The sequence below is a fragment of the Bos mutus genome, chromosome 14, assembly GCF_027580195.1.
Source record: "Bos mutus isolate GX-2022 chromosome 14, NWIPB_WYAK_1.1, whole genome shotgun sequence".
Taxonomy (NCBI): Eukaryota; Metazoa; Chordata; class Mammalia; order Artiodactyla; family Bovidae; genus Bos; species Bos mutus.
Genome location: NC_091630.1, coordinates 58,267,041 through 58,273,040, shown reverse-complemented (window position 1 = coordinate 58,273,040; position 6,000 = coordinate 58,267,041).

The window sequence follows — 6,000 nt, the reverse complement described above, 5'->3', positions numbered from 1 at the left end:
AAGGCCCCAGAGTCCTACAGAGGAGACGCAGATCATGTGAGGACCTGGGCCCCACCAGTGACCGCTCTGTGAGTCATGTTCTCTCTCCATTTGCTCCACGCTTCAGACTGTTTGAGCAAGACAAATTCAAATGTTGGAAGTGGCAAAAAACAAACAACAAAAAACCCCATTATCATATTGGAAATGTCATGCGGTCACAGATTACCCCTCTTGAAGGAAAGCTTGAATCCACGTTGAAGCACTTTGCACACTCCAAAATGATATTCCTGATAAGAGCCACCGAAAGACTTGAAATGGAGGGAGAAATCGTCTTTGCCATTATCAAGTAGCTGAGACATTTAAGGAATGTGCTTAACATTACTGTGCTTTCACAATACTCCGATTTTAGAAGTTTTTTTAATTTTTATTATTTTTTTCAAATTTTATTTTATTTTTAAACTTTACATAATTGTATTAGTTTTGCCAAATATCAAAATGAATCCGCCACAGGTGATTTGCAGACATCCCTGGTGGTCCAGTGGTTAAGACTTCACCTTTCAAGGCAGACTGGGGCTGTGGGTTCGATCCCTGGTCGGGGAGCTAGGATCCCACATGCTTTGTGGCCTAAAAATCAAAACATAAAACAGAAATAATATTGTAACAAATTCAATAAAAATTTTTTAAATGGTCTACATTCAAAAAAGTCTTAAAATTTTTTAAATAATGGCCTACATTCCAATTTTTAAACTGGATGTGCCATGCCATGCTCAGTTGTTTTAGTCATGTTCAACTCTTTGTGACCCCATGAACTGTAGCCCACCAGGCTCCTCTATCCATGGGATTCTCCAGGCAAGAATACTGGAGCGGGTTGCCGTGCCCTCCTCCTGGGGATCTTCCAAACCTGAGGATTGAACCCACTTCTGCATTTCCTGCATTGCAGGTGGGTTTCTTTATTATCTATTTACAAGAACAAATAAAAAGCATCTTGAAAAATCCAATTATGAATTTATTTAATATCCTTGACTTCTGCATCAGTAATTTCTAAGATCCTAAGTCTCCGAAATGCAAAAATATACTAGTGTCAGGTCCATAACCAATAAATTCTTGGAGGCACCCCTTCTTACCTGTTGCATAGGAATAAATATTCTTTTAGTTGGAGACATACTTTTGTGGCTTCTTTTGTGGATCATCTCAACCTGTAGACAGACTAGTGACCTGGCTCTGTGTTGGTTTCCTAGGGCAGTGGTATATTGCTAGAAGTCCTCTGAGTATTTTCTCCCTGACACCTGACTTCCCTCTCAGATGTGTACACCTTAGTTCAGAATCCCCGCATGCCTGTAAGGCACATATGTCTCCACCCCAGTCTTCAAATCCCTCTGTTGACATGCTACGGAACAGGGGAGTCAGGGGTAATACTATTTCATTATTTGAATCAAACATTTGGGGCCAAAACTTCTCCAGAACTTTCGGTGTGTAAGAAATGATGGGGAATCGCAAGGCTGAGACAGGTCACAGGCCAGCTCTCCAAACCTGAGCACTGGACCAGGACCCAGAGCTGAGCAACAGCTGGACACCAGCCCCCAGCTGGACACATAGAGCCGCCCCTGCTGATGACCCCAGTGAAGATCTCATAAAACTAGCCTCAGATTAAATCCCACAGGTTCAATTCATCTTTTATTTTGGTGGCAGTAACAGTAGCATTAAGAATAGCCTTACAAACTCTCAACCTCTCAGGGGAGAAAGCTATGCAGTTAGATCCTTCATAAATACCTGTGGTCACTTGGTACTGATATATTAATTCACAATACTAATGTTTATAAATACAGAACTGTCACATGTATATATTTTTACATGAGGATGGGGGAAGCTGGCATTAGAGAATTTTAACATAAAACTAAATTAAAACCCAAATATGCATCAATTGATGAACGGGTAAATAAAATGTGGCATGTCCATTTGTTGTTGTTCTTGTTGAGTCACTAAGTTGTGTCCAGCTCTTTGTGACCCCATGGACTGCAATATGCCAGGCCTCCCTGTCCCTATCTCCAGGAGCTTGCCCAAGTTCATGTCCATTGAGTCGGTGATGCCACCCAATCATCTCATCCTCTGCCACCCTCCTCTCCTTTTGCCTTCAATCTTTCCCAGCATCAGGGTCTTTTCCAATGAGTCAGCTCTTCGCATCAGGCAGCCAAAGTATTGGAGTTTCAGCTTCAGCATCAGTCCTTCTAATGAATATTCAGGGTTGACTTCCTTTAGGATTGACTGGTTAGAACTCCTTGCAGTCCAAGGGACTCTCAAGAGTCTTCTCCAATACCACATTTCAAAAGCATCAATTCTTCAGCACTCAGGCTTCTTTATGGTTCAATTCTCACATCCATACATGACTACTGGAAAAACTATGGCTTTGACTATACAGACCTTTGTCAGCAAAGTGATGTCTTTTCTTTTTAATATGTTGTCTAGCTTTGTCATAGCTTTCCTTCCAAGAAGCAAGAGTCTTTTAATTTCACGGCTGCAGTCACCATCCACAGTGATTTTGGAGCCCAAGAAAATAAAATCTGTCATTGCTTCCACTTTCCCCCCTTCTATTTGCCATGAAGTGGTGGGTCCAGATGCCATGATCTTAGTTTTAGTGTTTTAATAGTTATTTGAGAGATGGGATAATCAACTACAATTAGAATCCCTCCAAATAGCACTTACAGTTGTTGTATATGATTAACACACATGGCCTAAAGCTTGTGGAGTTCTTTTTTGGTAGGGTAGGAAGTGGTCCTTTGACAGTTATTGTTATTTTCATCAAGTCCCAAGCTGAATCACTTCTAGTTATTGTTGCATATCAATATTTAGATCATGCACCTCATGTAAGCACTTGAAAACAGATACAGTGTGCTTCCCAGTGGCACTAGTGGTAAAGAACCCACCTGCCAATGCAGGAGACGTAGGAGACACGGGTTCAATCCCTGGGTCAGGAAGATCCCCTGCAGGAGGAGATGGCACCCCACTCCAGTTTTCTTGCCTGGTAAATTCCATGGACAGAGGAGCCTGGTGGGCTACAGTTCATGGGATAGCAAAAAGTAAAATGTGACTGAGTGACTGAGCACACTTCAGTTATTTGCTGTCTTAAACATCTTTTCTTATATCCAGTGCATTCCAGCCTTTATTAATTTCTTTCTCCATTTAAGTCAGAGACTTTATCCCCAAGAAGTAGACCTTCAAATTTCTTGACTTACTCAGAGATTTTTTCCCAGGACTTTAGGACTTAACTGCTGGAGTTATTAAACATTGTCTCTGAGTGAACAGAAGATGAAAAATAGTGTTCTTTCTGGGCAAAAATAAATTTATTCTTCTCTGGCTGAAAACACTTTTTATTTCCTTTACAAGTGATGGAGCTCAAGTACAAATTTGATTGTTACTCTGCTTATTACCATATAAATAGCTTTTAAATTCAATATACCATTCAAATTCATGCAAATTATAAAGAGAGGGGAGGTTCTTCCAGAAACAAAAGACTAGAGTATAAAATTTCTTATACTTCACTGACGAAATAAATTATGTGCATCATAGTAGTCCTGACATTTTGAATAGGCTGCTGCTAAGTCGCTTCAGTTGTGTCCGACTCTGTGCAACCCCATAGATGGCAGCCCACCAGGCTCGCCCGTCCCTGGGATTCTCCAGGCAAGAACACTGCAGTGGGTTGCCACTTCCTTCTCCAATGCATGAAAGTGAAAGTGAAGTCACTCAGTCGTGTCCGACGTCCGACTCTTAGTGACCCATGGACTGCAGCCTACCAGGCTCCTCCATCCATGAGATTTTCCAGGCAAGAGTACTGGAGTGGGTTGCCATCTCCAAAGTACATATTAATTCTCAAAACAGTGATCATCAATTTTAATTCATTATAACTCTCTTGATCATTTATAGTGTTAAGGGAAAGATAATGAAGAGACTACTATATCTGTAGATCATGCTTTGTTGTCTCATAATTTTCCGATGTTTTGTAACAACCAAATGATAAAATATTGATATCCAACAAAATAACTAAAAATAATTTAAATAGTATGTCTTCCAGAAATTGTGTGCCTTCTTACACTAACCTAAAATTGTTTTAAAATTTCTTTCATTGCTCATATTTATTTTCTTTAAATCAAAAGGTACTAAAACATGCAAAGACTCAGGAAAATAATACTTATAATTAGAAGAAAAAATAAACCAATGGAAAAGATCCAGAAGTGACAGTATTGATGGAATTATCAGATAAAACTTTAAAACTGACATTATGTTCGAAAATAAAACATGAGTAAAATGAGGAGACAGATGGAAACTATAAAAAATAACCAAAAGGAAACTTTAGAGCTAAAAATCACACAGAATAAAAAATTCTCTGGGTAGACTTAACAATGGATTAGATACTGCAGGAGTAATAACTCTTGCAAGGGCAATAACTGCAAAGGCAACAGAAATGAAATGGGAGAGACTTCCCTGGTGGTCCAGTGGCTAAAACTCCACGCTCTCAATGCAGGGAGCCTGGATTCGACCCCTGGTCAGAGAACTAGATCCCACATGCCTCAACCAAAGAACTTATATGCAACAACTGAGATCCAGTGCAACCAAATCAACTAATTAAAAAGAGAGAGAGAGAGAAATGAAGTGGGAGACATGACAATAAAAACTGTGGAAATTGAAGCACAGGGAGAAAAAGACTGAAAAAATAATGAACAGAATCTGTGTGGCCCTGGGCAATAGTGAGCAATCTAATGGAATAGTTGTTTAGTCGCTGAGTCATGTTTTGTGACCCTGTGGACCGTAGCCCTTCAGGCTCCTCTGTTGATGCGATTTCTCAGGCAAGAAAAGTAATTGCAATCTCAAGAAGGAGACTGTAGCCCCCTTCTTGGAGGGCTGAATATGATTTGAAGAAATAATGAGCATAAATTTTTCAAAAGCATCCCATCACACATCTAAGAATTATGTCATTACACCTTAAACAGGATACAGAGAAAGACCCCACCAAGTCACATCACCATCAAACGAATACAATTCCATGATGGAGAAAGCATGTCTTTTTTTTTTTTCATGGAAAAAGCAGACTGCATATAGATTTGAATATGCTGAATCTCAGTGAAAGGCATTTTGAAATATCGGTCCAGAATCTAGCAAAGATTCAAACTGGGGGTTCGTCAGTCTGTATGCAGTGGACAAAGATGTAGAATCCAACCTCCACCCCTCCATGATCCACTGAGATTCTCCCCATCCACCTTCATTTTTCCCTTTAAAAACTGCCGTGGCTGAGCAGAATCTTCAGGGTTGGTCTTAGAACATGAGACTCCCTTCTCCCCAGCTTGCTAGTTTTTCTGATTAAAGCAGCTTTCCTTTTACTGACACTTGCCTCTTGAATGACTGACTTTTGAGTGTGAGCATCTGAACCTTAGTTCAGTAACAGGCATAGCAATAGAAATACCAGAAATGACCTGTAACACTCCATGAAATGAAAATGTGCTATGAAGATCACTAGCAACCATGAAAGCGCCTGATATTTTTTGGCTAGATGTCTTCAATTTGAAGTGGATACTAGTGATTTAAATTTCTAGTGATTTAAAAAAAAAAAGAAAGAAAATGAGGGGGGAGGAGTGGTGCTGGATAAACAAAGCACACCCTTCACTCACTGTCGTTTCCAGAGCCAACCACTTACAATATTAAATGGAATTATTAAGGTATATTGACGGAACATCTAATATGAACTCAATACTACCAATGTCTGTGTAAAATCACGTGTCTCAGAATTCTAAAAAGTGTCTAGAAGTCTTTTGCTCCTTTCAGTATTCAAACAGGTATTTTCTTCCTCTTATATATAATTGTAGCCTAGTGAGACCAGCTGGGCGTGGAAGGAGTGGTAGAGAACTCCCAAACAGGCACCACTCAGAAATTCCCAGCTGGGATGGGGCTTACCCTTTGGACAGCAAGCCCAGACATCGCCCGGACCCTGCAGTTTCTGCACTCAGCTTTGTCAGATGGGAAAAGCCAATCTGC